At 42.2% G+C, this 9,500-nt stretch overlaps 1 long non-coding RNA gene across 1 annotated transcript; it reads left to right on the forward strand.

Moving 5' to 3' along the window:
* Window positions 1–1,854, forward strand: LOC121035516 (uncharacterized). Its single transcript, XR_005792926.1, has 2 exons — window positions 1–30; window positions 1,442–1,854. It is a non-coding gene; the product is annotated as an uncharacterized LOC121035516 (long non-coding RNA).
* Window positions 1,855–9,500: the final 7,646 nt, after the last annotated feature.

Consider the following 9,500-nt stretch of genomic DNA (forward strand, 5'->3'; position numbering starts at 1 on the left):
AAAAATCAGGGGAAAAAGGTGCAGTTAAAGGTACTAATGTATGGCACAAAAACAGACACATAGACCAATGGAATAGAATAGAAACCCCAGAACTAGACCCACAAACGTATGGCCAACTCATCTTTGACAAAGCAGGAAAGAACATCCAATGGAAAAAAGACAGTCCCTTTAACAAATGGTGCTGGGAGAACTGGACAGCAACATGCAGAAGGTTGAAACTAGACCACTTTCTCACACCATTCACAAAAATAAACTCAAAATGGATCAAGGACCTGAATGTGAGACAGGAAACCATCAAAACCTTAGAGGAGAAAGCAGGAAAAGACCTCTCTGACCTCAGCCGTAGCAATCTCTTACTCGACACATCCCCAAAGGCAAGGGAATGAAAAGCAAAAGTGAATTACTGGGACCTTATGAAGATAAAAAGCTTCTGCACAGCAAAGGAAACAACCAACAAAACTAAAAGGCAACCAACGGAATGGGAAAAGATATTTGCAAATGACATATCGGACAAAGGGCTAGTATCCAAAATCTATAAAGAGCTCACCAAACTCCACACCCGAAAAGCAAATAACCCAGTGAAGAAATGGGCAGAAAACATGAATAGACACTTCTCTCAAGAAGACATCCAGATGGCCAACAGGCACATGAAAAGATGTTCAGCGTCGCTCCTTATCAGGGAAATACAAATCAAAACCACACTCAGGTATCACCTCCCGCCAGTCAGAGTGGCCAAAATGAACAAATCAGGAGACTATAGATGCTGGAGAGGATGTGGAGAAACGGGAACCCTCTTGCACTGTTGGTGGGAATGCAAATTGGTGCAGCCGCTCTGGAAAGCAGTGTGGAGGTTCCTCAGAAAATTAAAAATAGACCTACCCTATGACCCAGCAATAGCACTGCTAGGAATTTATCCAAGGGACACAGGAGTACTGATGCATAGGGGCACTTGTACCTCAATGTTCATAGCAGCACTCTCAACAATAGCCAAATTATGGAAAGAGCCTAAATGTCCATCAACTGATGAATGGATAAAGAAATTGTGGTTTATATACACTATGGAATACTACGTGGCAATGAGAAAAAATGAAATATGGCCTTTTGTAGCAACGTGGATGGAACTGGAGAGTGTGATGCTAAGTGAAATAAGCCATACAGAGAAAGACAGATACCATATGGTTTCACTCTTATGTGGATCCTGAGAAACTTAACAGGAACCCATGGGGGAGGGGAAGGAAAAAAAAAAAAAAAAGAGGTTAGAGGGGGAGAGAGCCAAAGCATAAGAGACTGTTGAGAACTGAGAGCAAACTGAGGGTTGAGGGGGGGTGGGAGGGAGGAGAGGGTGGGTGATGGGTATTGAGGAGGGCACCTTTTGGGATGAGCACTGGGTGTTGTATGGAAACCAATTTGACAATAAATTTCATATATAAAAAAAAAAAAGGTACTAATGTAATAGGGGTCATAGTGATATAGGAGCAATGACATGAACTTAAATATTATAAGATAATATTTTCAGTGTCAGAATTTTATGTAATACAATAAATAATAATAATTAATGTGATATCTTAATTGATTATGAAATTTTCTCTGGCTTACTTGTCTGCAAATTCACCAATATTTACCCTGTCATTTTATTTTCATTTTCAGTAGATGAGAAATTCACTTCATGCAGTTTCTTTTTCACTAGATAGGAGTGAAAGCAACATGAGTCACTCTTGGCAAATGCAAGATCTCAAACAGATTTTGATCATTTTCATTTTGGAGAAGATCTCTCTGTTGATGCAACTATTAAGAATGTTTTATAGGCTGTGACAATGCTAAGATAACTTTCTAATAAATTATTTTGAAATATAACTTTTAGTACTTCTAGAGTGTTGGTGCTTATGGAACAGTTTCTCTAAACAGATTTAATTCCTGATACAAATTAGTGTTATGTAAGTCTGAATTTATGTATAAATTTATACAGTGGTATTTTAATGTTTCCTCACACGTGAGGAAATGTTTCCTGAAACTTGGAGAAGTTGTACACGCAACTAAAGTGGCTTCATGATTTGAGTATAATCCAAAGGACCCTTTCGTGCAAGTGGGAGATGAAGGAAGGAGAGAGGTTTCTAACTGTGTCTATAACTTTTAATTAAATACTGTCTCCTTTAATAGGCAAATCAGGGTGCTATAGCTCCATCAAGTAGCAGAAGTAGTTGCCTCGGGGTCTTTCTTGTTTCACTTACTCTAAGAGTTTGAAGGGTGTTTTGAGGAGTGCCTGGGTGGCTCAACTGGTTAAGCATCCGACTCTTGATTTCCGCGCAGGTCATGATCTCATGGTGGGTGAGGTTGAGCCCTGTGTCACAAGCAGTGTGGGGCCTGCTTGGGATTCTGTCTCTTCTTCTCTCTCTCTGACCCTCCCCCTTCTCCTGCTCTCTCTCAAAATAAATAAATAAACTAAAAAAAAAAAAAAGAGTTTGAAGTCTATGGTAATGAAGACAGACCTTGTCAAATCATGAAAATGAAAGGCAGGCCTGGATATTGTAAGGCAAGTCACAAGGAATGCTCAATCTGCAGACAGCCATGCCCTTGTGAATCCCTAACTAACCAGTTTTAAGATCTGGCCATATTCCTAAATGCCTTTTCATCTTGATGATAAGTCTACACGTTATGAACAAGTACAGTTTATTAGCATGCATGCCAAAAATGGCACAGTCAGATGCTTATTCAGTTCTGACATATCCTCATGCTATCAGTGGCTTCTGCATCTAAATTACCACACCCTGATAAAGATGCAATCCAGGGAATGCAAATAAAATTCATCTGACTTAAAAGCCTGTGTCCCTCTTATATAAAATAACAACAACAAAATTTAATAACTTGACAATCTGGAAAGTTGTTCTGAGAAGAGAAAAACATGAAAGCATATAAAATCATGATTGTGGATAGGGTGAACTGATGTGTTCTATACATTTTGGAATCCTAGATTGGGAAAACAAAACTCTTGGAGAATGAAAGAGGGAGTTTTATAAAAGACAAAAGTGTAATAAGCTTAGAGAATACAAGATCACCAAAGGTAAGATATTACTGAGATCGTGAACAAGAGGCTCAAAATGGATTTAGGTACATTTATAATAGATTAATAAATTATTTAGAAAAATCAAGAATTTTGAGGTCTCGTCCATCTCCAAGTTTCTGAGCCTGATCTCATGGGAGGCACTCACCCACTAACAAATTTTACTCTCGGAATCGTAGACCCTGGAGTATGGAAGAGACCAAAGGGAATCAATCCATTCCTCTTTAACTGCCCCTCACCGATTGCTGTCGTCCTGAATTGCATGATTACTCTGAAATCTTAAGTTTGCTTTTGTGTATTAAAAAGCAAAGTCATGGAAAGAGACTCCAACAGACAATTTTAGATGGGAAAGGAGAGGGATGAATTGGAAATACAATCTGGCCATGATGATCAGTGGGAATGGGAAATGGAATACTGAACTAGTGTCCACCCTTTTCAGTCCTTAGTATGGGCCACATTTGCACTGAAAAGGACTTATTCTCACCATTTCATAAGCACAGAATTCAAAGAGTATTACAGAGTAACAGATTAAGTTATTTCCAATTTATTGGACTACATACTTCCTCTGGCATGGGTTTTTGTTTTTTCTTTAACTATCAAAGATTTTTATCTAATCCACATGTCAAAAAATCATGGAGTTAGCTATAGCAGGCCACAGAGTAATAGGTCTAGAGGTCAAGAAGCAAGAAATCTTAAAGTGCTGACTTTTTCTTTTATAAAACCTGATTAAAAAACATGTAGGTGGGATTATAATGATTTATGGATTCCTAACCATTTCTTTTGACTGAACTTCATGTTATTTCCTCTTTACTATAATTGTTACTGGTTTCTGGGTGGTATAAATGCACAATTGGATCATTGCTTTTCACACATGGGAATATGTGAATATAAGCTGTGCTCAGTGTTCATAAGGTAGATATTATTGCAATTCTGCAACAAGGTAATGGCAGGAGATCAGTGATTATGCAGAAAACAATGACAATAGAAGCATTCTCTAAGTGAATATTTATTGAGTGTCTATTATGTACCAGGCACTCTTCTGGTGCTGGGGATACATCTGCAAGCAAAACAAAACAAAATAGGAAACCCCAGAACAACATTTTACATTCCAGTGAGGAGAGACAGAGAATAAAATAAGGAGCATGAGTGAAAAAGCACACTGTAGAGTTTTTAGAGGAGAGGGCATCAGTTAGCCATTGCTACAGAACAAACCACCGCAAAACAGGAAGTAATTGTTACCAGTCATAGGAGCAAAGGGAGATGGAAATGAGAGAGGGTTACGCTGTGACTTTAAATAAGGAGGTCACCATATCGGATAAAGGGCTAGTATCCAAAATCTATAAAGAAATCACCAAACTCCACACCCAAAAAACAAACAATCCAGTGAAGAAATGGGCAGAAAACATGAATAGACATTTCTCTAAAGAAGACATCCAGATGGCCAACAGCACATGAAAAGATGCTCAACGTCACTCCTCATCAGGGAAATACAAATCAAAACCACACTGAGATACCACGTCACGCCAGTCAGAGTGGCTAAAACGAACAAACCAGGAGCCTATAGATTCTGGCAAGGATGTGGAGAAACGGGAACCCTCTTGCACTGTTGGTGGGAATGCAAACTGGTGCAGCCACTATGGAAAACAGTGTGGAACTTCCTCAAAAAATTAAAAATACGGGGCGCCTGGGTGGCGCAGTCGGTTAAGCGTCCGACTTCAGCCAGGTCACGATCTCGCGGTCCGGGAGTTCGAGCCCCGCGTCGGGCTCTGGGCTGATGGCTCAGAGCCTGGAGCCTGTTTCCGATTCTGTGTCTCCCTCTCTCTGCCCCTCGCCCGTTCATGCTCTGTCTCTCTCTGTCCCAAAAATAAATAAAAAACGTTGAAAAAAAAATTTTTAAAAAAATTAAAAATAGACCTACCCTATGACTCAGCAATAGTACTGCTAGGAATTTACCCAAGGGATACAGGAGTGCTGATGCATAGGGGCACTTGTACCCCAATGTTTATAGCAGCACTCTCAACAATAGCCAAATTATGGAAAGAGGCTAAATGTCCATCAACTGACAAATGGAAAAAGAAGACATGGTTTATATGTACAATGGAATACTACTTGGCAATGAGAAAGAATGAAATCTTGCCATTTGTATCAACATGGATGAAACTGGAGGGTATTATGCTAAGTGAAATAAATCAGGCAGAGAAAGACAGATACCATATGTTTTCATTCATGTGGATCCTGAGAAACTTAACAGAAGGCCATGGGGGAGGGGAAGAGGGAAAAAAAGTTACAGAGAGGGAGGGAGGCAAACCATAAGACACTCTTAAAAACTGAGAACAAACTGAGGGTTGATGGGGGGTTGCGGGGAGAGGGGAAAGTGGGTGATGGGCATTGAGGAGGGCACCTGTTGGGATGAGCACTGGGTGTTGTATGGAAACCAGTTTGACAATAAGTTATATTTAATAGAAAAAATACACACATACATACATAAGGAGGTCACCTCAGTGAGAAGGTCACAGTGGTAAATGGCCTCTGATTATCCACACCTCCTCATCATCCTGCCTTTGTATAATCCCCTTCCTTTGAGTGTGGACTGGACCTAGTGACTGCCTTCCAACAAACAGAAAGTGGTAAAAGTGATGGGATGTCACTTCCAAGACCAGGTTACAAAGAAACCGTGTCTTCTGTCTTGCACACTGTTGCTTGCTTGTTCTGATGGGACCCACTCTGTGGTACTATGAGCCGCTCTGTGGAGAGAGCCACATAACAGGCAACTCACAGACTCCTGGCCCTTCATTCAATAGCTCACGAGGAACTGAATCCTAACAACCAGGTGAGTGAGTTTGAAGGTGGGTCCTTCCTCGGTGGGGCTTACAGATGAGACCTCAGCCCCGGTGCCTTCTTAACTGCAGTGAATCCTTGAGGCACAGACACCCAGCTAAGTGACACCTGAAATCCTGATGCACAGAAACTATCAGATGTTTGCTGTTTTAAACTGCTAACATTTGGAATATTTAGTTACACGGCAGTGGATAACTAATACAGTGACTTGAAGGAGGTGAGGGAGTTAGCCATGTGGCAGCTATCTGGGCAGAGGGCACAGCCAGTGCAAAGGTCCTGACAGAGGAACAGGATTGACATGTAAAACGAATGGCAAGGAGGTCATTGTGTAGGAAGCGTGAATGAGGGTAAAAATAGTAGGAGATGAGGTAAGAAAGGCGACTGGGGGCCAGATCCAATGGGGGCTCGGAGGTTATTATAGGAATTTGGCCTTTATCTAAGAGAAACTGGGAGCTGTTGCAAGGTTCTGAGTCTGACATGATGTGATATAGGTTTTTGAAGGATCCGTCTGGTGTGTGTTGAGAATCAGCTGTAAGGAATAAGGGGAAAGCAGGGAGGCCAGTTAGGAGTCTGTTGCAGTAAATTAGGCAAGAAATGATGGCAGCTCCAATCAGGATGGTAGTTGGTAGAGTTACGATAACAGGGATGGATTCTGGATGTATTTTGAAGGTAGAACCACGGATTGGTTTGTGCAGTGTGAGGGAAAGAGAAGACTCCATCGTTTTTGGTTTGAGAAAGTAAAAAATGGTAAGACTGTAGGTGGAGGAGATGTGGGGGAATGAGGAAAATCAGAAATTAACTTAGGGATGCCAGGGTGGCTCAGTTGGTTAAGCATCCAACTTCGGCTCAGGTCATGATCTCCCAGTTCATGGGTTTGAGCCCTGTGTCAGGTTGTGTGCTGACAGCTCAGAGCCTGGAGCCTGCTTCGGATTCTGTGTCTCCATCTCTCTCTGTCCCTCCCCCACTTGTGCTCTGTCTCTCTCTCTCTCTCTCTCAAAAATAAACACTAATAAAATAAAAAAAATAAATTAACTGAATCATGTCGAACTTGAGATATCTGTTATGCATCAAGTAGAGATGTTAAGTAGGCAATTGTGTATGTGAGCCTAGAGCGCAGGAGTGATGTTTAGGCTGGATATATAAATGCAGGGGTTGTCAGCGTATAAACAGTATTTAAAGACTGGATGAGATCACTGAGTGTAGAGAAAGGGACCAGGAACTGTGAATTGGCACGCTCCCTCCAAGTGATCAGAAGTCAGAAGAGAGGGACGCAGTCCGCAGAGGAAGCTGGGAAGGAGCAGCCAGGGAGATGGGAGGAAAAGCCAGAGGTGTGGTGTCTCGGGGACAATCAGGGGAAGTTATCCAGGTGATGTGACCAGCTGCTGCTACTGCATCAGAACGGATGCTGAGACGCGACCACTGGGTGAGGCAGGGTCGCTGGAGACCTTCCTGCAGCAGTTTCATGGCAGCCATGAGGTCTACAGAGTGACCAACGTGGGCTGAACGTGGGAAGGAGAACAACGTTAATCAGACTCCAGCAAACCTTTCTTGTTTTGCTGCAACAAAAAGCCAAAACGAACATGACAACACAAAACACACAAACCAGAAAGGAACTGCTTCTCTGGTAAGGGAAATGGGGCTAGAAGGTTTTCGAAAGGTATTTGTCTGCTTATAGAAATGTCCAGAAAAGGGCAAAAACGTGATGATCCAGTGGGAGGAAGAAGTGCTCAAGTAGGGGGCCTAACTTTGGAAAGAAATCCAGAGAGATTGTTTGTAGTTTCAGGAAAAAACTAATGACTTTGAAATGAGCAAAAAATATTACAGGTGTCCTTTCTGGCACACTGTTTGGGCTGTCTGCCCCTTGTCTTTGAGCTATTTTACAACTCCTAGACAACTGACAGGAATGCAAATAATTCTTTTGCAGAGACATACAAACGAATGTGGTCTGATGAAGGAACGAGTGCTTTCCCTCCCCCCACTGTAGACACTAGTTTTGTAAGTATTAAGCAATTAATATGCATCTATGACATTCATTTTGGCATGCCTCATTATTGATACGTGTGCCTGCTCTTAGGAATTCTTCACTGAACTGGTTCTAACATCTTACTGGTTCCTTAATTGCTTAACAAGTTAAGTAAAATTGTTGGCACATGTTCATTGCATATTTGTATGAGAATCATGATTTTACATTTAAAAAAATTTTTTTAATGTTTATTTCTGAGACAGAGCATGAGTGGGGGAGGGGCAGAGAGAGAGGGAGACACAGAATCCGAAGCAGGCTCCAGGCTCTGAGCTGTCAGTACAGAGCCCGACCCGGGGCTCGAGCTCACAAACCATGAGATCATGACCTGCGCAGAAGTCAGTCGCTCAACCGACTGAGCCACCCCGGTGCCCCATGGTTTTACATTAAAAAAAAAAAAGTATCCTTCAACAATAGTAATGAGGGAAAGTAGCGTATGGGGGAGCAGATGCTTAGGTGGGTGAAGGAGATAGTGGTAACCTGTGGGGGTTCTCTTCCAGTAGCTTCATTTTCCTGGGCACAGAGATTAAGACAGTCAGCAGAGGGGGAGAGTGAACGGACTAGAGAATATTAATATGGCTGCAGCATTGAAGACCATTTGAGGTTAGTGTTCATGAATTTGGAGTGGCGGTCTGTGGACTGTATTTCTCCAGCCACACACAGTTCAGCTGTGTGGGTGCACACACAGAGAAACAGCTGAATCTAACCAGGGTTGTGGCTTTGCTAAATCAGTAGGAGGACACAAGAGTTGAGGATCTATATGAAGGAATGATTATAGTGATTTACCTGGAATTTAAGCAGGGTAAGGAGATAAGGGAAGACTTATGGGCGAAGGACAATGAAAATGCCATGAGATCAACAGATTGGAAGTCCCAACAGGGTAGAAAGATTGTTGCAGTTGCCGTACTAGAACAATGAGCTGGAAAGACAGGAGTTGGTAGTCAGAAACTAAGCAAAATATTTTCTCTATTTGGGGCTGACATTCTACTGGTTGAGGGTCACTCACCTGCTGTCCACCAAACTCCCCCTTTTTGTGAGTGGAAGCACAGGTGTTTTGCATGGGCTGCTTATTTCCACCTTGTCTTAGTTTTATTCCTATGGTCTTTCTCAGCGAGATGATTCCATGAAATCAAGTCTTTCAAGAGTGAACAGAATCTGCAGACAGATAGGCAGCATGATGAGCAAGGTCTCTTTGCTATAGAAGGTTGTGCAGTTTGAAAACTGCACAAAGGACACCAGGCCTGAAGGGTGAGTGGGGCTGAGATCCAGCCCGAGCTCTGTTCACTGAGCTGCGGTCCCATCACCTGCTGTCTTTTGTGGCCATAAAGGCTCATGCTCTGCTACTAGGCAGATATCCTGAGTGGTATCTTTTCCAATCCATAGAAAGGTATTGTGTGGGCCAGGAAGCCCTGATAAAAATTACACACATGCTATGAAGTCTTACCAGAGGGCTAGACTCAGGAGGCAGGTTTGTCTTTCTGCTGAGAAATTCCTTGTGTTCCTTTGTCCTCTACGCGCTTCAAGAGTTGAGAATCTTCTCTGAGGAAGAGACTTAATACTAAACTTTCTCAATTATGTGCATAG

This window comes from Herpailurus yagouaroundi, unplaced genomic scaffold (assembly GCF_014898765.1).
Source record: "Herpailurus yagouaroundi ecotype Mexico unplaced genomic scaffold, PumYag 28, whole genome shotgun sequence".
Taxonomy (NCBI): domain Eukaryota; kingdom Metazoa; phylum Chordata; class Mammalia; order Carnivora; family Felidae; genus Herpailurus; species Herpailurus yagouaroundi.